A 24,320-nucleotide genomic window follows, 5' to 3' on the forward strand; every position below is an offset into this window, starting at 1 on the left:
CACAGTCCGGACTGGACACTCCAGGGGGTGAAGGGCCACTTGCCAATGGCTGGCAGGTCCTGCTGGCCACATCCAGCCCCAGGGACAGGAAGCAGCAAGGACCTGCCCTGTCTGGAAACTCTGCCAGATGGCCTAGCATCCCAGGCTTGTTCTGCTCTGCATTTTATCAGCCAGGGCCAGAACCAGCCTTTCATAATTCAGAGCCCCTTGGGACCCTGTCCCAAATACTGCCTCTAATGTGGACTTGATTCACTAAGGCTTAACTTTAATCTGTCCTTTTTTGTCCAAGCCTCAGGTGTGTGTGTGTGTGTGTGTGTGTGTGTGTGTGTGTGTGTGATGTTCACATGATAGGGAAGAAATAACCGGCATTTCTTCTCCTTCTTTCTGCTCAAAGGATGTCTTATCCAGGATATGCAGGGCTGGAGGGCAGGGACAACGGTCATTTAAATGCAGGGGCCTTTGAGATCACTGGTGGGAAGACAGTGAAGAGAGAAAAGAAGACTGGGAGGGAGAAGGAAAGGGGGAGAGGGAGGAGACACAGTAGGAACACACAGCAGGGGACCAGTAAATGTTTTTGAAAGAATGATGCAATCCTGACAAATATGTGTACTCTGATATGTTATCCTAGGCTCCCCAGTTTGGCCTAGGTAGAAGTCGAAAAACAAATGCAGGCTGGGCACGGTGGCTCATACCTGTAATCCCAGGACTTTGGGAGGCTGAGGCAGATGGATCACTTGAGATCAGGAGTTCAAGACCAGCCTGGCCAACACGGTAGAACCCTGTCTCTACTAAAAATACAAAAATTACTAGCTGGTCGTTGTAATGGGTGCCTGTAATCCCAGCTACTCAGGAGGCTGAGGCAGGAGAATCGCTTGAACCCAGGAGGTGGAGGTTGCAGTGAGCCAAGATCACGCCACTGCACTCCAGCTTGGGAGACAGAGCAAGACTCTGTCTCAAAAAGCAAAACAAGGCCAGGCTCGGTGGCTCGCGCCTGTAATCCCAGCACTTTGGGAGGCTGTGGCGGGTGGATCATTTGAAGTCAAGAGTTCGAGACCAGCCTGGGCAACACAGTGAAACCCCATCTCTACTAAAAATACAAAAATTAGCCTGGCGTGGTGGCGCGTGCCTGTAATCCCAGCTACTCAGGAGGCTAAGGCAGGAGAATTGCTTGAGCCTGGGAGGCGTAGGTTGAAGTGAGCTGAGGTCATGCCACTGCACTCCAGCCTGGGCGACAGATTGAGACTCTGTCTCAAAATAAATAAATAAATAAAAATAACACACTTCTAAAATATTATCACGCTAAAATAATTTAGCATTAATGCAATAGCATTCTTTGATATATAGTCCAGCTATCTAAAAATATCTGTTTTATAGCATTTTAATAATCCAGGATCCACTCAACTTTACTCATTGAAAATTGATTGTTATATCTTCTTAGTTTCCCTCAACCTAAAAGAATCTTCCTGCCTCTATTTACTATTTATTTTGTGTTAAGGATACTGGCATGTACTTTAGTTTAAATTTTTTTTTATTTTGAGACCCTGTTGCTCAGGCTGGAGTGCGCTGCAGCCTTGACCTCCTGGACTCAAGCAGTTCTCCCGAATAGTTCTCTCCTCAGCTTCCCGAATAGCTGGGACCGCAGGCCCACACAACCATGCCCAGCTAATTTCTTTGTTTTCTCTAGAGACAGGGTCTCATTATGTTGCCCAGGCTGGTCTTGAACTCCTGAGCTCAAGCAATCCTCCTGCCTCAGCCTCCCAAAGTGCTAGGATTACAGGCATGAGCCACCACGCCCAACCAACACTGGCATTATTAGAGCTCACTGGTTGTCTTGTTGAACATCACACAATCTAGATTTTGCTGATGGTTTCCTCGTGATGATATTTAGGCTAAATGCTTGAGGCAAAAACACTCTGCAGGCATTACTGTGTGCTTCCTGCTGCACATATCAGGAGGCCCTTCATGTTTATGATGCTCCGTTATTTGGTTAAGGAGATATCCATCAGATCTCTCCATTGTAAAGACACCTTTTGACCTTTGTAATTAATACTCACACTGTGGATGTTAAAACTGTTTTTAGGGGCAAAAGTCATCTATTTTTCCTGGAAAAACCATCTTTCTTCCATTGTCTCATCAAAAACCCCACTGCCAGTATGGTGTGCTTATGGCTGACAGGAGCATCCAAGAGGCTGCTCTTATAGCATGAAGATTCATGATTGTAATCATTAATAATGATAACATTTCCTAATGTCTAGTAGCATTTTACAGTTTATAGAGCATTTTTGCACATGTTGCAGCTTTTGATTTTCCCCAAATTTCCTTTTCATTGTCCAAGAAGTAAGACTGCTTAGAATCATTCACTCGTTCATTCACCCATCCTTTCATCCAGACCACATGCCAGCCACTGGTCCAGAAGCCAGGGCTTTCATAAATGAATGAAGGGATCAGATCTAGGTGGAGAGACCAACAGGCAATCTCTTCTCAAACAGTGTCACTGCAGTGGTAAGACAAGCTCTGGGGTAGAGAACATGGGGATGAAAGGAACCAGCTGAAAAGAGAAGCATAGAGAAGTAGAAACTGAGGCTCCAGCCTGCCCTATCCACTGTCACATGAGAAACTCTATTTCTCTCCTTTTTAAAGCACTGTGAGTTGGGTTTTCTGTTTCCTGCAGCCAAGTGCATCCTAACTGATACTCTCAATGTTCTCACATTGCAGATGAGGAAACAAAGTCCCCAGAAGTAAAATGATTTTGCCAAATGACACTCAGCTAGCAAATGCCCGAGATGGTTCTTGATCATGGGTGCTTGATTCTAAGTCCCTCACTTGTGTCCTAGGGGAAGAGACAGGAAGAGCCCCTGTTGTCTGAGTCTTGATGGACTCCCTGGCTCTCCTCTTCTGTACACAGTTCAGAGATGGCTAGACAGAAGGAAGATGCCCAGTAACGCTTACTCAGGTGCTCTGAGTGCTGGTCACTTCCCCCTTGGTGGCTAAGTGGTGTGCATTTCAGGATACAGAGCACTTTCATTAAGTTTAGCACTATTCACATGGACAGATAGTGGGTGTGCATGTTCAATCAACCCAAATAGATGAACATACTGTCTGAAGGCCACAAAATGCCCCATGAATAATTCCCTGTAAATACGCATCCAATGCCCACACTTCAGAGAGACTGATTGAATGTGTAAAAGACTGAATGGCTCAGGGAACAAGAATTAACGGATGGAAGGAATCTATCATGGTTGAGGTCAAAGAGTAGGCTCAATGTAGCAGAGAGCCAGGCTCACCACCCTGCTGTGAATTTGAAGTAGGGGGGCAATTAGGCATGAGCTATTTGTAGACAGAAGGAAAAACAGTGAACTAAATGGCTTAGGCTTAGTTCCATGTGCAGGCTGGATGCAGAGGACTGTCATCCTCAATACAGGCTGCAAAATGATGCCAAGGGTCACGCTGGTAGAGGGCAGGGCCCAGCGCTGGCAACACTTAAAGTACAACTTCTGAGCTTTAAAAGTGACATTGTATGTATAGATCAACAAGAAGGTCAAGAATTCTAAAATCCTGACTGCTAATTGTCCCACTTCACCTTAAGTAATTTTGCTAGAGAATGGTGATGCAGCCTGTATTTGTGGTGTGTGTGTGTGTGTGTGTGTATGTGTGTGTGTGTGTATGCATGTTTGTTTGTGTGTGTGTGTAGAGGAGGTAGTAAGAGGGAAAAAAATGTGGCATTTTTGCCAGCATTTGCCTTTTTTTTAGTCGTTTTTTTCTTGCTGTTCTCCACCCCTACAATAAGCTGAGCCAGTGTAAGTTACAATTTATTAGCTGGTTGCTATGGGTTACACCAGTGCTCCGCAGATATTCCCTTCAGAAATAGTAACATTTAATGTAATGTAAAACAGAACTACTGTATCACCACTTGCTTGGCTTCTGCTGGCTTGCAATATTATATCCTTCCCTGCTGAGCTTGAAGCCTCAGGAAATTAGCTGGTGCCATTATTTTATGGTGATGATGGGTATCTGTGATATCCCCTTTGTTTCATGAAAAAGACAGCCTGCAAACCGAGGGTGTCTGCAGGACCTGGGGTGCCAACTTGCAGTGCCATGCAGTGCCCAGAGACTGACTGACTGTTTCATCTGCGTGTTCATTATTTAAGGCAGTCTTCTCAAAGCTGAGTCCCTCGTGGGCCCGGGGCCAGTTACCATTTCAGGGAGGCTAGTAGCAACTACCAATGAATTTTATTTATTCTGCTATCTGTATAATATTTGTGGCAGGCTGGTTAACAAAAATTTGTGGGCTGGTAAATTTTCAGGCTAATTTAACTGTAAGAGTGATTTGAAGGAGAAAGGTTAGAAGATGGTGACACTGAGTAAAGCCATTCAAGTTAAAATAAACAGAATAGAAGAGAAACGGGTGTCTTCAGACCACCCACATTCTCTCTTTTCTGCCTGCTCTCTCCATTGCCCACCCACCTAAACACTAGCCGTCTCAGAGTACACCTTTTCCTACGCGTGTGCTCAGTCTCTTCTCTCGCCTGCCCACGGAGGTGTGCTTTCTTTTATGGGCAGGACACTGGGTTGCTCTACAGACTGCACCTCCCTAACAGGGTCCACTAGTGTAGGAGGAGTGCTAGGGTGGTAAACAGAATGTGGGCTCTGAATGATCTAGGTTCAAAGCCTGGCTCTGCCACTTTCTGGCTATGTGACCTTGGACAAGTTCCTTGACCCTTTGAAGCCTCCGTTTCCATATTATAAAATGGGATAACCATATTTACCTTGTGTGCATATTGTTAAGGATCTGAGGGCGCAGTGTCTGTGTAATCACTTAGCACAGTGCCTGGCCCATTGTAAAAAGTGGTCTTGCCTACTCTGCGATGTGGGATATTGTCGTTCCTGCTGCCTGAGAGACTCTTGGCCAGCTGGTCCTCCTGGGCGTCTCCTGCTTTTCATTCAAGACTCAGCTCAGACACAACCTCTTGTGAAACCAACTTAGCTACCCTCCTGCCTGTCCTCTTTCAAGCCATGTCCCTGCTGCTCTTTGCCGCTTCTGTGGCACCTCTGCATGCCTCTGTTGTAATGTGTCCATGCTAGATTGTCATTCTCTGTTGATAAGTCTTCCTCCCACTGGACTCTGAGCTTCTTCGGGGTTGGCAGCTTGCCTTTCTGATCTCTCTTCCTAGTGCAGTGCCCGCACACATAAGTTTTCAATGAAGTTTGTTGGGTGTATGAATGAAGTAAAGAAAAACTAATTCATTAATTCATGTTTACCTACAGTATATCTGGTGGATAAAAGCCATGGCTCTATTCTACAGGCCAGTGGCAGCCACCAGGACTAAGGGACAGTGTATGCCATAGTCTCTATCGTTCAAATGCCTTTGGCTATAAGTAACAAAAGATGCAACTCACAATGGCTTAATAATAAGAAAATTTATTATACTCCATAACAAGAAATCCAGAGGTATGCAAGCTCCAGAGATGGTTAATTTAGTTCTTCAGTAATGTCATAGAAGACCCAGTTTCTTCCAGCTCGCACCCTAGCTATCTTCATCGGGTTGCACTTTTCTTCACGGTAACTCTCCTCAGAGTGAGAAGTGAGGCACAGCTGTACTAAGCAGATCTAATCCAGATAATATGACAGTGCCTGCTTCTCTTTTTATAAAGGGGAAAACCTCTTTTAGAACCCCTGGCCCTACCTAGTAGACTTCTGCTCATGGTTTCGGTCAGAACTAAGTCATGGGTCCTTTTGAAAAACCAGTTATTAGCACAGAGAAAGAGGGAATACTATGAACAGCTTAGGGCAAACACGTGGTCATGAATAGGACATGTTGCCAAGCAGATTGAAGTTATGTTAGGAAGGGAGAAGCGCAGGGATACAGTTATGCTGGATAAGCAGCCATACAGCTTGCTGCTGTGTGCATTTATTCATTTATTCATTCAACAGATATTACCGATCATATACCCAGCATTGTGCTGGAGGTTGTGGACAGTAGTGAACAAGAGAGACAAGATCCCTCCCCTGCCAGACCTTCCCCTCACCCCCTGCCGTTTGAGATGGAGAGGGTGTCCAGGCCTCCCCCCTTCACCCTCTGAGGTGGGGAGGAGTCCAGGGCCTCGCATCTCAGCATGGGACTGATAGGCTTGCCCTGACCTCTCGCAGGCATGAACACTGCTGTCTGGGCCGTGACACACATGGGCATTTGTGTGGGCGCCAAAGTCTTCCTCATCTGCGAGGTAAGGCTGAGGTGAGCTCTGTGTATGTGGGGAGCAGGAGCCTCCTGGGGTGCAGGCTGGGGTCTGGTCTGTGTGGGTCACCCTGGGAGCCTTCAGATGACCCTGGTGGAGCTAAGGTTCCAGACGTTCCCGTAGGGAAAAAGACGGTGGCCATGTAAACAAATAAACAAGATCCTTGTAGAGTGCCGTAACTATCATAAGGAAATCAGCAGAGCAGTGGACAGAGTGTGAACAGGGCCTGCACTGGAGGTGGACATGGAAGGTCCTTCTGAGAAGGTAACGTTTGATGAAGTAGGGAGGAACAAGTCCAGTGCAGATCAAGAGAGAGGACTCCAAGCAGAGCCAACAGCAAGTGCAAAGGCCCTGAGGCAGGAATGAGGTGGCTATGTGGCTGAAGCAAAGTCTGTGCCTAATGACTAATCAAAAGTTGCTTCTGGCACCCAGCCTGGCTCCTGCCCCAAGATGAAAACAGATCACCAGCAACAACTCTAGCTTCCCAAGCCTCTCCTGCCTAGACATGCAGCTCCACCCAGGTCAGAGGTACAGCTGCAGGGACCACAAAACAATGGGCTTAGCTCTGTGAAGACAGGAAAAGCCACCATGGTTTTGACAAAGAACCCAGGAATGGCGTTAAAGACTTCTTTGGGCAGTGTCCAATTTATGGAGCAATTTTGTTGGCCACATCTACGGAGGTATAAAAAAGACAGACATAAGGCAAGGATGGAACTACTTTGTTTATGTGTGTTGATATCCCTTCCCCATGCTCCTGTATGCCTCATAGCTCCTGCAGCGTGGTGGGTGATCCCAGTGGCTCCTATTTCACCTGGAGGCAGGACAGTGCTGCTGCCATGTGTGGCAGCTCTGCCAGGGGCTGAGGAGGCAGAGACTGTAATTCTCAGTTTGGTGTAATAATCCCTACCACTTTTCTGCAGCTGAGTTTCTGGGTGGGCATAAGTTCACTGGCAGCCTGGGTCCTCAATCTTATTCCCCTCCAGGCCTGGTAGCTCTTCTTTCTCGCAGTGAAAACCTCTCCGAGGGTTTTAATGATCCTGTCCAGTTCTGGCCTGCCACACCCATCACAGCCTGGTCATTCCAGAGAGCGCTGAGTCCTCCTGCTTCCTCTGTCAGCAGTGACATCAGGCATCCTCCCTAGGCTTCCTCTGGAAACTCGTCCCTTTTTGTCCCTCTTCCAGGTAGCCTTTTCCCCAGAATGTTGTTACTGGATTCATTTGATATTTTGTTTTCCTTTGAAGATTTTGTGAAACTTGCGTAGGCTCATGGAGCATCCAAATGAGGCAACATCACCATCAGTCCTCCTTCCCTGGCTCACTGCCTCAGGAAACCAACCTGGTAGGTATTTCTGAGACTCCCAGTTTCTATGGAAGTCCCTGGGGATTTCTCACTCAAATCTGCAAAGTGCTTAGTTTTCCTGGACTTTTGGCTCTAGGCAGTTTGCTTGGAAGTATTGAAGGAGAGTAGCTCCCTGACCCCCATGTGATAATATTACAGGGCCTCAGAGCAGGGTTGTTTGGCATTCTAGGGGCTGGGAGATTGGTGAGACACCCCAGATGTCTGCTTGACTTCAGGGTGGCTGATTACAGTAGAGTCCACCACCCTACACTTGGAACCGCAGCTTCCTCTGAATTGCAACTGTGCTGCTGCCTGGGACAGATTCCTTTCTTCCTAAGGTTGAAATTTCTCTTAAGGAGTCCATATTTGGGTTTTGTCCCTAACCACCCCACCTCCCCAACTCCCTGTCCTAAGTTCTGCAGGCACCAGGGACCGCCATTGTGAACACAGGGGGGTTCTTTCCTGGAGCTCCAGAATCCAGGTACACATCTGGGAAGTGATGGGAAAAGAGGTCATTCCATCGTTTGGACAAATCTAAATCTAAATTTAGCCCCAGCCTGCTATAGAATATCAGCATGAAGGAAACTTTGGAGGCTATTAGGTCAACTGCTTCATTTTGCAGATGAGAAAACAGAGGCCCAGAGAGGTGAAGTGGTTGGACCAAGAACATGGACCTCATGGCAGAGCTAGACTGACCCTGTTTCCTGACTTTCAGTCTGGGTCTCCATTCAATGTGCCTTCTGCCCTTGTCCCTTTTGAATTTTATAAAAGGTCCTTTACATTCAAGAGCCTCTTCTTTCTGTTCCCCTGCCCACCCTCTACCTTGTAGAACTTCTGATAAGACACCTAGGCCATGAGTGGCATTCTTGGGCTGTCTTGAGTGTGAAGACACCTTTGTGGCTAGCCTCCTTGAGCACATATGTGGGATCAACACATATTTATTGAATCAGACTAGGAGATAATTTCCCTTTTTTTTTGTGAGATGGACTTTTGCTCCTTTTGCCCAGGCTGGAGGGCGATGGCGCAATCTCGGCTCACCACAACCTCTGCCTCCCGGGTTCAAGCAATTCTACTGCCTCAGCCTCCCGAGTAGCTGGGATTACAGGTGCCTGCCACCACGCCCAGCTAATTTTGTATTCTTAGTAGAGATGGGTTTCTCCATGTTGGTCAGGCTGGTCTCGAACTTCCAACCTCAGGTGATCTGCCCACCTCGGCCTCCCAAAGTGCTGGGATTACAGGCATGAGCCACCGTGCCTGGCCAATTTTCTTTTTTTTAATTCTCCAATAGTATATTAATAGAACTACTGTGAAAATAAAAGTGTGTATTTTTCATTTAAATAATGAGATTAAATCAACTTAGACTGTTATTTTTCCTGCAGGACTTACAGCTTATAATGGGCTAAAAAAGCACTGTGACTGTTGGCCGGGTGTGGTGGCTCACACCTGTAATCCCAGCATTTTGGGAGGCTGAGGCAGGCGGATCACGAAGTCAGGAGATCAAAACCATCCTTGCTAACACGGTGAAACCCTGTCTCTACTAAAAAAAAAAATACAAAAAATTAGCTGGGCGTGGTAGCAGGTGCCTGTAGTCCCAGCTACTCAGGAGGCTGAGGCAGGAGAATGGCATGAACCCGGGAGGCGGAGCTTGCAGTGAGCTGAGATCGCGCCACTGCACTCCAGCCTGGGTGACAGAGCGAGACTCTGTCTCAAAAAAAAAAAAAAAAAAAAGCACTGCGACTGTGGCCATTTAACATGAACTTCAAAAAGTGTTCTCCATACGATATTTTGGGAAAATCTATATGAAGGTGGATGCATGGAAAATCGAAGGCTTGCCTGATCCCCTTCCAGGGAATCCTGGTTCTCTGGGGCAGCCAGAGCTATGACTGGTCTCCAGGACAGGAATGTGCCTCCTCACTGGTGAAAGTGCCTCTCTGTGGCCTCAGGGCCTCTGTGAGGCAGGGCAGAGCTCCTGTCCCAGCATGAGCACACTTGGGGCTTCTGGAGTGGTTGAGACACTTATGCTCCCTGCTTCCTGCTTCCTGGAGCAGAATTTAAGGAAAACTACTGGGCTTTTGCCTCAGGAGACCAGACGAAACAAAACCTGCTTTCAGAGGGGCATTCTTCTGACTTTTCCTTCAAGTGGAATTGTGACTGTAGGTTTGGGTTTGAACACCGAATTTCAATTTTGTACACACACACCAAGAGGCCTCAGGGCAAGGGGGTGTTTGAAATGAACACCAGCCCAAGTCCTCTACCTGCCAAGTGTTCGATTAAGCTGCTTAGGTCTGTTTCCACCATCCTGTCTTTCAAATATTTATGTGGCAGATTATAGGCAAGCTTCAAAGGCAAGGAAATGCAAATCTGTTCTATAAATCATGGAATAACACAGCTGCTGTCTTCCTCAGTGTGACAGCTTACGAATGCCAGCATTTCTGTCTGCAGAAGGGGTGGTAGGAGTGGGCTTCTCGAGCGCAGCCAGGCCTGTGTGCGTGCCAGTGTGTGTGTGTGTGTGTGTGTGTGTGTGTTGGGGGTAGGGAAGAGAGTAGGGCATTCTAATAATATTTGCATTTTTGCAAAACAGCAATTTTTTTGTTTTTTTAAATTTCCCAGCAGTTAAGGAGTTAATTTAATTTGCTAATCTTAAAGAACTGTGGAGGGATAAAACCTCACCTGGGATCTGAGGCATCCAGAAAACAAGAGATGAAAATGGCTTTCAGTTTTGGGGAAATATACCTAGAACATAAAGTAAGGGGAGAGAAGTCAACAGCAATAACTTTGGGGATTCCAAAATGAATTTAATTTAGTGTAAATGAATAAAAAGGAAATTGTGCATTGCAAATACTTATGCAAATTAAGTTTTGCCCCCAGGGTCTTAACAATCTGCCAGTGAAGCCCCCAGTGTGCCAAAGATTAGACTTTTGTGGGCTCTTTTCAGCTGTTGCCATGAATACATCGATTTGGTACATTGGTGTTCAGTGACACATTAACATCCACCAAGACCAACAGTGGGGTTTATGGTCCTTGCCCAGCAGCTGGGTTTGGCCTGGTGTCATTCTGAGGAAAAACCTGGGAAAGCTGCAGTCAACAGGGTGCAGGGGCCCAAAGGAAGATGGTGTATAAGACAAAATGAGTGGGGATAAAGTTTGCCATGTATTAGTCAGGATTCTGTTGCAAGTGACTCAAACTCACTTAGGCAACAGGGGGAATTTTCTAGGGTCACTGAAGGGAACATTGAATAACCAAATCATGGGAAAGGAACGAAAGTAATTGGGCTTGGGAACAGTTGGAACAAAAACTGGAACACTTCTAGGACTGTCTTCCATCACCTGTCTTTACTTTTTCTCTCTACTGGCTCCTAACATGGCTGCATATTAGGACTAGTAGATTTTGTGCCTAACGACTTTTCGTATTATAAAGACTGTTTTGCACCTGACAACTTTTGTCTCTGTAGAATCCTAGTTTGAATAATCCCAGAGAAGAAATTTATGATTGGTTGAGCTGGGATCAGGTGTCCATGCCTGGACCAATCAACTGTAGGAAGAGGACAGAGAGTCACATAAAAACATGGCAGCTCTTATGGTAGTCGTATTGACGATGGGAGGCTTTCCTAAAAAAAAAAAGGAGTGGGGAAGCTTTGGACAGACAGTCCAGTAAGCATCTACTACATTCTAGAGAGCGCTGGAAAAAAGACCAAAGGAGGCAAAGAAAGGGGGCCAGGAAAGATGGTGTGATGAATGAGTTGCATGTTGGAATTCATTGGTTGACTCCTTGAAATTCAATATTCCATAGGATTCCTTAATGATGCTAAATGCTCCTGGTTCTTCTAGTTTTCTGATAGCTCTTATTCTGTCTCCTTGATTGTTCTGGATCCTTCTCTTCTCTCCACTGAGAATCTCAAGATTACAGGCCCTTAGTTATGTATCTTGCCTCTAGAGAATACAAATAGGTTCTTTCCAACTGCATAAACAGTATTCCCTGTCAGGACCCTCCTCTTACCTTCCAGAAGAAGTCTACACTTAGATTTCCTTTAGTCACATTTAATGCCTTTCTTAAAAAGTGTGGTTCCTGAACCAGTCACATCAGAATCACCTGGAAGCTTATTGGAAATGCAGAATCTTGGGCCTTGTCGCAAAACTACTGAATCAGAATCTGCATTCTAACAAGATGACCGGGTACTTTGTAAATCCATTAATTTGGAAAGCACCACTTTAAGCAATTAGAAATGGAACTCATAATCAATCTGCTCTCAGTGGCGAAATAAATGTTTTTTCACAATTTTCCTACCAGGTCAATGGCAACCTTGTCTAAAAACCCAGATTCACAACAACTCTCAAAATTACTTTTCCAATACTTTCTTGTCTTCATTACCTATGTCCAATCTATCACCAATTTGAACCTATTAATTCCACTGTCCAATTGGTCTGTTTCTCCTAACCACGCCTTCCTCACTTTCTGCAGGCTCTAATAGATGCATTTGCCAGTCAGCCTCCTCATTTAAAAAATGGGTCAAATAATGCTTATAATGCCTCATATACATATTTACATACAATACAAATTTAATGTGTAATTATCTTCATCCTGGTAGGACTGGTTTTCCACTATGGCTTTGTACACAGTTGTAAGGGATATTCCAAATAACATATTATTAACCATAAAGTGCCAAAATCTATGAACAATTTTGATTTTAAATAAATTAGAAGGGATTAAATATTATTTCTAAAATTATTTTCCCTCATCTGCACTTTAATATGCTATAATGAGTAACAGAGAAAGTGGTGGAATAATACAAGGTAGGCCAGGAATTATAGATAGGAGTGTCTTACACATGAGCATCATGTATCACAGAGGTCAGCAAACTCTTTCTGTGAAAGGCCAGATAGGATTTTAGGCCTTCTGGGCCATATGGTTCCTGTTACAACTACTCAACTCTACCATCATAATGAGGAAGCAGCCAGAGGCAATACTTCTTGATTACTGTAGCTTTAAAGTAAGTCTTGAAATCAAATTAAGTCCTTCAGTTTTGAACTTCTTTTTCAAACTTGTTTTGGCTGACATAGGCTATTTTAATTTCTTACAAATTTTAGGTTCAGTGTAACAATTGCTTAAAGAAAAAATGCCTGCTGGGATTTTGATTGGGGTTGCATATAATCTATATATCAATGTGATGAGAATGGACAGCATAACAATATTGAGTTTTCCAATTCACAAACAGGTATGTGTCTACATTTTTTAAATGTCTTTAATTTCTTTCAGTAGTTTTTTTGTAGTTTTTAGCATAGGTCCTATACATGCTTAGTTAAATTAATTCCAAAATATTATCTATTTCCAATGCTATTGTAAATGATGTTTTACATTTTAATGTCTCACTTATTTGTTGCTTGTATACAGAAATACAATTGATTTTTTATGTTGACTTTGTATTCTACAACCTTACTAAATTCACTTATTAATGTAGTAGCCATTCAGGGTAGACTTGTTAGTATTTTCTAGATAGAAAATTATGTACATGGCTGGGCATGGTGGCTCATGCTTGTAATCTTAGCACTTTGGGAAGCTGAGGTGGGAGGACTGCTTGAGGCCATGAGTTTGAGACCAACCTGGGCAACACAGCAAGAGCTCATCTCTACTAACTAAAAGAAGAAAAGAAAAAAGAAAAGAAAATTGTGTACTATGTGAATAAAAAAAGGTTTAACTTCTGTTTTTCTAATCTGTAAGATTTTTTTTTTTTTTGGGTCTTATTTTACTGGTGGGACACCAATATTAATGTTGAATAGAAGAGAAAAAACAAACATTCTTGCCTGGATCTCAATATCAATGGGAAAATGTTGAGCCTTCCAATATTAATTTACAGTATTTGCTCAGGTTTCTCATTGATTCCTTTATTAGGTTAAGATGGTTGTCTTTTATTCCTAGTTTACTGAGTTTTAAAAATCATAACAAGGCACTGAATTTCATCAGATGATTTTTCTGCATTGTTGTAAATGATCGTAGGATTTTTCTTTTTTATTCTATTAATGTGATGAATGACAATGATTGATTTTCAAATGTTAAATAACCTTGCATGCCTGGAATAAACTCCATTCAGTCATGATGTATTATCATTTTAATTGTATTTCTGGATTCTAATTGCTAATAGTTTGTTAAGAATTTTTTATCTATGCTATGTTCATAAGGAATTAGACTATAATTTTCTTTTAATGTCTTTGTCTGGTTTTGTTATTAGAATAATGGTGACTTCATAAAATGAGTTGGGAAGTATTTCTTCCCCCTCTATTTTCTGAAAGATTTTGCTTAAGATTGGTATTATTTCCTTTTTAAATGTTTGCTAGAATTCATTATTTAATCTATCTAGGCCCAGAGTCCACTTTGTCAGAAGATTTTAAGTTATAAATCCAATTTATTTAGGCTTAACATAGAATTGTTGAAATTTTCTATTTCTTCTAGTGTCAATTTGAGTTATTCATGTTTTCAAAGGAATTATCCATTTCAACTAAACTTTTTAATTTGTTGGCATAAGTGGTTCATAATATCCCCTTTTTATTTTTTAATGTCTATAAGACTTATAATGATGTCCCTTCTTTTATTATTAATATTTATTTTTGTGTTTTTGCTTTTTCTTTCTTTATCTGTCTTGCTAGTAGAAGTTTATTTTTTATTTTTAGGGGTTGTTTTCTCTTTAATGGAAAACAAAGCTTATTTTGAAGATTTTTTTCATTCATCAAACATTAGCTTGGAATTGATGACTGGCATAGCATTGGGAGTTTGGTTGGGAAGGGACTACAAAAAGCAGAAGATAGTTTTTACTTTCTTGTTTTAAATTTTGTTCTATCAACTACTGAGAGGGGGTTATTAAAAATCTCAAACTATACTTTTGTATTTGTGCGCTTTTTCTTTCAGTTCTGTCAGTTTTTTCTTTGTGTATGTTCAAACTTTGTTGTTAGGTGGTCATACATTGAATATTGTAAGTATTCTTGATCAGTTGACCCTTTTTTCATGATGAAATATTTCCCTTTAATCTGGAAGTATTTCTTTTTTTTTTTTTTTTTTTTGAGATGGAGTCTTGCTTTGTCGCCCAGGCTGGAGTGCAGTGGTGCGATCTCAGCTCACTGCAAGCTCTGCCTCCCGGGTTCACGCCATTCTCCTGCCTCAGCCTCCCGAGTAGCTGGGACTACAGGCACCCACCACCATGCCCAGCTAATTTTTTGTATTTTTAGTAGAGACGGGGTTTCACCGTGTTAGCCAGGATGGTCTCAATCTCCTGACCTCCTGATCTGCCCACGTCGGCCTCCCAAAGTGCTGGGATTACAGGCGTGAGCCACCGCGCCCAGCCTGGAAATATTTCTTATGAAGTCTACTTTGTCAGATTTCAAAGTGGCCACTCTAGCTTTATAATTAATATTTGCCAGGTATATCTTCATTCTTTAACTTTTACCTGTATGTATCTTTGTATTAAAAAACTAAGCCTTGTAGAAAACGTATAGTTGGATGTTGCTTTTCTACCAAGTATAATAGTATCTCTTAATAGATGATTTTGGTCCTACTATACTTTTCTACCAAGTATAATAATACCTCTTAATAGACGATTTTGGTCCATTTTTACCTAATACAATTCTTGATATGGCTGTGTTAAATCAGTTAACTATTGACTTATTGGTTTCATTTTTTTCTTTGTTTTGTTTTCCTTTCTCTCTCCCTTCTTTTGAGTTAAAAAATTTATTTTTTCATTTTATTTTCACTTTTGTCTTATTAGCTATAACTTTTTTAATAGTTTGCTCTAGGGTTTATATAATGTGTCTTTTATTAATTTTTTTCTTCTATAATGTAGAATCTGCTTTTAAATCTGCCTAGTGGGCTTTTTGTTTTAGATATTGGGGTATTTTTTAGCTTTAGATGGCTGATTTGTTTCTTTTTCTTTTTCTTTTTCTTTTTTTTTTTTTTTTTTTTTGAGATGGAGTTTCACTGTTATTGCCCAGGTTGGAGTGCAATGGTGTGATCTCAGCTCACTGCAACCTCTGCCTCCCAGGTTCCAGCGATTCTCCTGCCTCAGCCTCCCAAGTAGCTGGGATTACAGGGGCCTGCCACCATACCCAGCTAATTTTTTCTGTTTTTAGTAGAGACAGGTTTTACCATGTTGGCCAGGCTGGCCTTGAACACCTGATCTTAGGTGATCCACCTGCCTCGGCCTTCCAAAGTTCTGGGATTACAGGCGTGAGTCACCGTGCCTGGCCTGTTTCTTTTAATGATTTCCATTTACTTATTTATTATGTTCCTGTTTTCCCTTAATTGCTTGAACAAATTTATAATCGTTGTTTTAAAGCCCTTGTTTGCTAATTCCATCTTTGTCATTTCTAGATCTGCTTCTATTGTCTGATTTTCCCTTTCATTATGGGTTACACTTCTTGTTTATGGCATGTCTAATAATTTTGACTGGATACTGGCAATTGTGAATATTCCATTGTTAGCCTAAATTTTCTTGTGTTTCTTTAAAACTTATTGATTTTTGTTCTTGCAATAAATTAATTTCAGATCAGCTTTATCCCTTTGAGGCTTTTTTAGAAAGAGTCTAGAGTATCCTTTGCTCTAGGACTAGTTTAGCCCTACTAGTAAGACATACTGTTTCTGGGATTTCACCTGAATGCATCAAGTACCCAGTGAGGTCTTTCCCTTCTGGCTGGCCTGAACTCAAGTATCTCCCAATCCTGTGCAAGCTCTGGTAGTTGCTCAGTTTATAGTTCCCCATAATTTATCTTTCCTTAATCATTTATTATTTCCCAGGGTTTATGGAGTTTCACTTTAAACATATACATCTTATTATTTAGCCAAAGTTTCAAGAGGATCCTCTGCAGATTTCTGGAACTTATTCTGTGTTGCTCTTTCACTCTGCTACTCTGTCTCACAAGTTCCATCCAGCTGCCTCAGCCTTCCTGAACTCCAGTCTCTGACTTTTTGAGTCAATGAGACTGCCATACTCTGATTGAATTCCCCTTTCCTGCAACTGGTCCAGAAAATGCATTGAAATAAAAGGCTAGGGCTATGGCAGGGCTCACCTCACTTGTTTCTCATCTCTCTGAGATCTCACACCTGAAATGCCTATTGTTCAATAACTGAAAATAACTATTTCAGATATTAATATTGTTGTGTAGTTTTCTAGTTGCTGACACTTGGTGGACTAGATGTGCACTAGTTACTTTGTTCTGACCATAAACAGTCTTATTAAAATTTAATTTTATGCTGTTTTTCATGAACACGCCTTTCCAGTCAATTTTCAGCTGATCCCTTTATACAATTTGATGTTCTTCAGTGTATTTAGACCTTTCAGGCCTTCCTCAAATGCATTTTCTCCTTTCTTTCTATGCCTCACTCCTTACAAAACCTATTTCAAACTCACCTTTTCCAGAAAACCTCCTATGATTAATCCATCCACCCTCTTTATTCACCCGCCCTTTGTTGTAATTTGTATTTCATTTCTACTACATTAAATTGCACTTTTGGCCATGTAGTTTTGTTAAGTTTTTGGCAGTTATTTTACGTGTGACTGTTTTGCTGATGATTATAAGCAGAAGCTTATAAATAGAAAAAGCCTGTCTTCCGTTTATTCCCTTTGTTGCAAACCCACCTAATTCAACTGGCTGTTTCCAAGGTAAATATTGGTGACCCTCTATAGTTTGGTGGAGAGGCATTGTATTATGAAACAAATGAAGCTAAATATCAGAGCTCTCATGTGATGGACCACTTCCAAGGCCCTGGGAGAGTCCCCAGCCATCTGTTTATATGGTAGATGGTTTTTATAAATTTTGCAAGGGACGGATTTGAACCACAATGGAATAAGGCACTCTCTCTTTCCATTATGAATTTCTTTCAGCCAGTCTCCCCTTTCAGGTGGTGGGGAGTGACTGTAAGCATTTTGGGGATCTAGTCAAGGAAAGTTGAGTTGGTGATACATTTAGCTGAGATTTAGTGGGAGGTATTTATGTGGTTTGCAGACATTTCCATGTATAGTTAACTTATTCCTAGCTGTCCTGTGCAGGAATATTCTTACCACCCACGGGGCAAACTTACCAAGTGATATAACAGGAAGATACAGAACCAGAGTACCTATGAACATGAACCTATGCTATGGCACCCAGCACTGGATCCTTACAGGGAGTGGGGAAGAAACAAGGTTTTAATTGTGCAAAGCCAGAAACTAATCTCTGGAAGTGTCTTTCCATTAAGACATAAACAATTCTAAGTTTTGTTTATGTCTGTTCTCATCCATTTCTAGTAAAGGACATTCTGTCAGGAGTGTGCTCTATATGCAGTGTATACAATTATAAACACTCCATGATGTTTTCTTTTGTGAAGATATTATGCAAAACTAAATTCATCAGAATTTTTCTGTTTATAGTGCACAACCTTGTGGAAGAACTACAAAGAGTGAACTTGTCTATTGAAGTTGCATGTTTTATGAATCTTAAAAATTAACATGGGAAAAATTTTGATCAACCAAGTTAGAGGAAGCACCAAATTATTTTATTCTCTCTATAGAAAGTATTACAACATGCTGGTGACAGGAAGAGGCCATCAAAGAGGAAGCAGCAAAAAACATAAGAAAATATATTACACAGCCATATCAACCATTAATTAATAGAAATACTGTGTTATTTGGGGGATTTTTGTGGTATTTGCAAACTTTTTAAAATTTGAAGTCATCGGCCAGGCACAGTGGCTCACGCCTGTAATCCCAGCACTTTGGGAGGGCGAGGCGGGTGGATCACCTGAGGTCAGGAGTTCAAGACCAGCTGCCAACATGGTGAAACCGCGTCTCTACTAAAAATACAAAAATTACCCAGGCATGGTGGTGCATGCCTGTAATCACAGCTACTAGGGAGGCTGAGGCAGGAGAATATCTTGAACCCTGGAGGTGGAGGTTGCAGTGAGCTGAGATCGCACTGTTGCACTCCAGCCTGGGCAACAGAGACTCCATCTCAAAAAAAAAAAAAAAAAAAATTTGAAGTCATTTTTTCTCATTCTGTATAAACATTCATTTTCATAGATAATTTTGTATTTATAATTTTTAATATTTCTTTTTCAAAGAAGACCCTGAAGGTATGTAAGCCTCAGGCCCCACAAAAGTTGGATCCAACCTTGAGCAGGTGAGGATGTTGCCTCTTCCCCTTCTTAACCTTGTTATCGGGTGATACGTCTTGGCTGTGTCCCCACCCAAATCTCATCTTGAATTGCAGCTCCCATAATTCCCACATGTTGTAGGAGGGACCTGGGGGGAGATAATTGAATCATGGGGGTGATTTCCCCCATACTGTTCTCATGGTGGTAAATAAGTCTGACAAGATCTGATGATTTTATAAGGGATTTCTCCTTTCACTTGGCTCTCATTTTCTCTGTTGTCTGCTGCTTTGGTAAATATTAGCTAACCATCCCTGGAGTATGCATTCCCAATTACAGTAAGTTATCATCCCTTGGGTGCAGATTACATCTAAATAACATATACAAGCAAATCACACTGCCAGTGCTGAAGCGTTTCAAAGTAAATTCAGACATAAACAAAGTAAACAGAGAACATAACTTACCTATCTCTTCTGTTACAGTTGCTTTTTCATTGAGTCCTGTGGAGCTCAGGTTCCTGTGGAGGGTAGCAGAAGGGAAACTTCAATTACAGTATAACTGGTCTGATCTGTTCTACATATTAAAGTTCATGCTATTTTCTTTGTGATAAATAAAGAGTGTTCTGCTGCATCTGAAACTCTGAAAACCATTGCTCTAGCGCTAACCGCCTGTCTCTATAACAGGTATCCACTCACAGTTATAATGAAAGCCCAAAGATGTGCTTGAGTTAGCTTATGTCAATGAAAATGTTGCTAGAGACTTGGTCTAGACTTGCTGAGCGGCATGTGAAAACTACAGTGTACTCTGATCCTCCTCTCCCTCCCTCTTTTCACCACCATTGTTGTCAATATATATTCCTTCCACATTTTACCCACTGAAAACTTTGTGTACTGGGGTCACATTCTCCATAACCAAGTTGTCAAACAGAAAGACTTCTGGAAAAGAAGATTTCTCCTAACTTGGGGAAGAGCACTTAGAGGGAAAGAGATGAGAGATGGTCAGAGCCAGGATGTATTTAATCTTGGTCTGCAGTGGACATTTATCATCTGCCAAGACTCCTTCTTTCTGGCACTGACATCCTTTCACTTAGGAACAACCCCCCAGTGATGAGGCTCTGTAAGGGCTTCTCTCATTTTCCCTTGGACTGTAAGATGACCTAATATTCCAAAATATTAACCAAGTGCTTTTTTTTTCTTTGAAATGGAGTTTTGCTCTTGTTGCCCAGGCTGGAGTGCAATGGTGCAATCTCAGCTCACTGCAACCTCTGCCTCCTAGGTTCAAGCGATTCTCCTGCCTTAGCCTCCCAAGTAGCTGGGATTACACGCATGTGCCATCACGCCTGGCTAATTTTGTCTTTTTAGTAGAGACGGGGTTTCTCCATGTTGGTCAGGCTGGTCTCGAACTCCCCACCTCAGGTGATCCACCCGCCTTGCTCTCCCAAAGTGCTGGGATTGCAGGCATGAGCCACCGTACTTGGCCTAACCAGGTGCTTTCAAAGGTGTTTTGAACCAAGAAGCAAGTCCTGCCCTGTTGGATGCAAAACTGGGAACATGTGAGATGGGAACTGCTGGCATCCATGCCTCCAGCCTGAGAGGAAAGCCAGCCAGAGAGCATAGAGCTGCCTGCAGCAAGCAGGAAAAAAGGGTGAGGAGAGTGTGTCCCGAGAGCCTCCAGCTTCTGGTTCTAGTGGCCAGTGATGTCCAACCCTGTTTCTGCCCTTCTTGTTTTGGTTACAGGAGCCCACAAATCCTCTCTACCATTGGCGCTTATTGGAATTGAATTTCCGTCATTTTTTCAAAACCAAGAATGTACAAAACAACGCACTGGCTACAGCAGCAAAATTATAGAGCCTGATAAAAGAAAAGAAATAGAAACCACAAGAAGAATGGAGGAAATCTCCAGTAATTCACAGGAAATAAAATAACCAGGGAGAATAAAACTTTACAGTCTTGGATGTCTGCACCACAGGCAACAGAGTATAGGTACTGATACAAGTGACCTTGAGATCATAGCTCAGGAAAGCCCTTGTGCCTGTGCTGGTTCTCTGAGCCCAGGCAGCTGGGATGGCAGCAATGGAACAGCATTCCTTTCTCAAAAGACAGAGCTAGGAGGGAATGGAGTGGAGGAGACCATGATGAGAGCTCCTGCATGAAAACCCACAAACCATTAGTAGAGAGAGTAATGGAGAAGGTAAGGAGAGAGAGGGAAGGGGGACTGTGGTCTGCACAAGAGGTTGTGCAGCCAGATTTAAGGCCTGGAAGCCACGCTCCTGAGAATCACAGTCCACATGCTGGGTTGGGGCAGAGAGCCACATGCAGCTCACTGGCAGGGAGAATCAGGGCCTGGAGGCATAGAAAGCCAAGAGCCAGGCAGCAGCAACTGGCTGACCCTGGTAGGCAGTTCCAGGAGTGGGCACGTCTGGGCTCAGGGACTGGAAGCAAAATGGATTGACTCAAGAGTAGACAAATATGGGTTCAAGGTCAATCAAAGAGCAGAAACCAGGTGACACAGGTGAGTCAAATCTAGAAAGAGAGTTGTAAAAGTGGGCAGACACAGGTAGAGGAGGACCTAGGAACAGAGGCTAGAAACCAGAAGGGGTCTGCTGGGGTGGATGGACGGAGGGGCAGGAGCCAGCAGACACAAAGTTGCGCATGGAATTTCACCAGATGGCTGTCTGCTGCTGAGCTGTGGCTTTTCTTCCTGCTTGTCCACAAGCAGGTGGCTCTGCCCTCGGGGCTCAAAGGCATGAGCAGGCCTTCTGACAACACATTTGACAACGCTGGCACGGAGGCAAGATCGAGTGGGGATAGCTGGGAATCTCCTTCTTCTAGACCCTGGGTGTCTGATAAATTCTCCTCATGCTGACAATTTCATCTTTCATAGTTTAAAGAAAGAAATGAGAGGGACTGCTACCCTGTACCTAAGTGCTCTGCAGAAGTGGAAGTGATAGGGACCCTAAGAGGAGCCAGCTTTTGCCAAGTTGGTGGTATCCGAGGCTCAGGCAGAACCCATTCGGAAAGCAGAGTTCAGAAGTGTTCAGAAAAGAGACTCTCAATGAGAAGACAGCTCAAGAGAAAAGGGAGGCTAATTGGGGCTAACTGTATTTTGTTAACAGATGATAGCAAGAAGGCAGAATTCAGGCTGTGTGCGGTGGCTCATACCTGTAATCCCAGAATGTTGGGAGGCTGAGGCAGATGGATCACCTGAGGTCAGGAGTTGGAGACCAGCCTGGCCAACACAGAGAAATCCTGTCTCTACTAAAAATAAAAAAAAATTAGCCAGGCGTGCTGATGCATGCCTGTAGTCCCAGCTACTCAGGAGGCTGAGGCGGGAGAATCGCTTAAACTCAGGAGGAGGAGGTTGCAGTGAGCCGAGATTGCACCACTGCACTCCAGCCTGGGCAACAGAGCGAGACTCTGTCTCAAAACAAACCAAAACAACACAGGCAGAACTCCTCAAATTGTACTTTACATCCCGGTTCTCAGTCAAGAAGACCCATCTTCAGACTGGAAAGGGCAGAATTAGTGCTGATTAGAGGGAAACAAAGCCACATAAAATTGCTCTGAGCAGACTTCACACACCCATTAAATACCCCACCAGAATTTAGCCCTCGCAAAGGGTTCCTCAGATATTTCTGAGATTCTCTCTGGGTGCGGAGCTGCAAATGCTTGTTCACTACCCCAAATCATCCCCTGATGATAATGACACTCAGGATACGGACCCTTTGCAGGGCATAGCTAGCCAGCTCTGCTGCTGCCAGCACCTGGGATGAGGGATGCCGGGCTTCCCTTTGCTTTCCATCCTAAGCACAGGACACAGCATTCCCTGAGTCCCCAGAGCACAATCCTCTCTCTAATACACAAGCTGCACAAGCGCAGGAATTTTTGCACCCCACCCACACCCCCACTTATGTAACCCCAAGGTCTAAAACAGTTTTTGGTAGGCAGTAGGAGCTCAGTAAATCTCTGACTCTTTAACAAGTGTATAATAAACATTCAAAAGTGAAAGAAAGGGCTGGGCAAGGTGGCTCATGCCTGTAATCCCAACACTTGGGAGACCAGGGTGACTGGACTGCTCGAGCCTGGGAGTTCGAGACCAGCCTGGGCAACATAGCGAGATGCTGTCTCTATTTCAATTTTTAAAAAGCTAAAGAAAGAAAGAACAAGGCAGATAATAACTAACAACAATTAAAGGATGTTGTGAATTTCAGGATCCTCAGACTCAGATTTAGAAATGCCCAGTGATGAAAATGTACCCACCTTAAGCAGGCTGATGGCTTGTCATGCAGAAGATGTCTTTGTGGGCAGAAAAAGCTTCACCAGGCTGAAAAAAATAGAAAAATGTGGCGCCTCTCCCCACCTGCAAGGCAGGCAGATACATTAGAAGACAGAGATCCCACTTGGTGGGCAGGTCCTTGTCAGGTAAGGGTTTGGTTAGTAGGTGGTACCTTTGTGTCAAGAAAAAGGCATGCCTTTCTCCCAGCAAGGGCAGCCCTTGGGTGCACAGCTTGGCCGCACTCTGTTGGACAAAGCTGCACTGTCTTCCTACAGGGCTCCTATCCTGTCATGTGGCATGAGCCAGCACAACTGCACACAGTGCAAGTGCCCTCAATTCAGGTCTGCTCTGCCTAGAATCCCAGCCCCACCCCACCCAAGACCCAGAAAGGGGAAGGGATTCTCAAGCTGCCTCCCTGCACTTATTTCTGCCCAACACCTACTCCTCCCTGGTGACCAATGATGGGACATCTATTCCCCCAGGAAACCCAGCCCTCACTCCAGGCCTCTGATCTCATCCTGTGGCACCCAGTACAACAGCCCCATCAGAACACAATAGTCTCAAGGGCTTTGGGGTCATTATACTTCAATAATGCCACTTGAAGGGCAGAAACTGTCCACTGAACACACTTAGTTCTCTTTTATAGGCTGTCTTCTAGGGAGAGGTGAATATTCTGCCTGAATGTCCTTCTGTAGTCCTCTGGGCTGGCTGGTCTTGCAAACAATTGCTCTGGCAAAAAACACTCTCCACTCTGCAAGGATAAGCAAACACTGTAATTCACTACATTCCTACTGAGTTAAGAAATATTTCACTCCTTCCTGGAAAGCAAGAAAATTATAGAGACTTAGCTCAGGCTTGACCATATCCAAAAACATACACGACCAAAACAAAACATTTATCATCCAAACCTAAAATCATCATCCAGAATAATGATGACTTTATAATTGTTCCAAAGAGCACACTGGGCACTTGTTCCAGGCATGTGTGTGTAACAAAAATACCCATGAAGTGTGACCCAAGGGCTGACTGTTCAGATGAATTCTGTGATGGTTAATATTAGGTGTCAACTTGATGGGATTGAGGGATGCCTAGATAGTTGGTGAAGCACTTTTTCTGGGTGTGTCTGTGAGGGTGTTTCTAGAGAAGACTGACATATGAGTAAGTGGAGTGGGAGAGGAAGACCCGCCCTCACTGTGGATGGGCACTGTATGGTTGGCTGCCAACACGGCAGAACAAAGCAGGCAGAAAAAAGCAGGCAGAAGAAAGCAGGCAGAAGAAAGCAGGCAGAAGGGGCATATGCAGCTTGCTGGGGCTTTCTCTTTCTCTCTGCCTTCTAGAGCAGGACTCCTTTTCTCCTTCTGCCTTTG

The 24,320-nt window shown here is 43.4% G+C and overlaps 2 long non-coding RNA genes across 3 annotated transcripts; one reads left to right on the top strand and one right to left on the bottom strand.

Moving 5' to 3' along the window:
* Nucleotides 1–5,405: 5,405 nt before the first annotated feature.
* LOC129525462 (uncharacterized) lies at nucleotides 5,406–23,306 on the bottom strand. Of its 2 annotated transcripts, XR_008669773.2 has the most exons (5): nucleotides 23,126–23,306; nucleotides 22,938–23,001; nucleotides 19,143–19,195; nucleotides 10,243–10,305; nucleotides 5,406–8,061 (listed from the first exon to the last, which is right to left on the bottom strand). It is a non-coding gene; the product is annotated as an uncharacterized lncRNA (long non-coding RNA). The 2 variants fall into 2 exon arrangements; XR_008669772.2 differs by having other exon boundaries at nucleotides 22,938–23,300.
* LINC02868 (long intergenic non-protein coding RNA 2868) lies at nucleotides 6,829–19,307 on the top strand. Its single transcript, XR_004069641.1, has 4 exons — nucleotides 6,829–6,914; nucleotides 7,476–7,572; nucleotides 18,652–18,707; nucleotides 19,161–19,307. It is a non-coding gene; the product is annotated as a long intergenic non-protein coding RNA 2868 (long non-coding RNA).
* Nucleotides 23,307–24,320: the final 1,014 nt, after the last annotated feature.

Source organism: Gorilla gorilla, chromosome 1, assembly GCF_029281585.2.
Source record: "Gorilla gorilla gorilla isolate KB3781 chromosome 1, NHGRI_mGorGor1-v2.1_pri, whole genome shotgun sequence".
Classification (NCBI taxonomy): domain Eukaryota; kingdom Metazoa; phylum Chordata; class Mammalia; order Primates; family Hominidae; genus Gorilla; species Gorilla gorilla.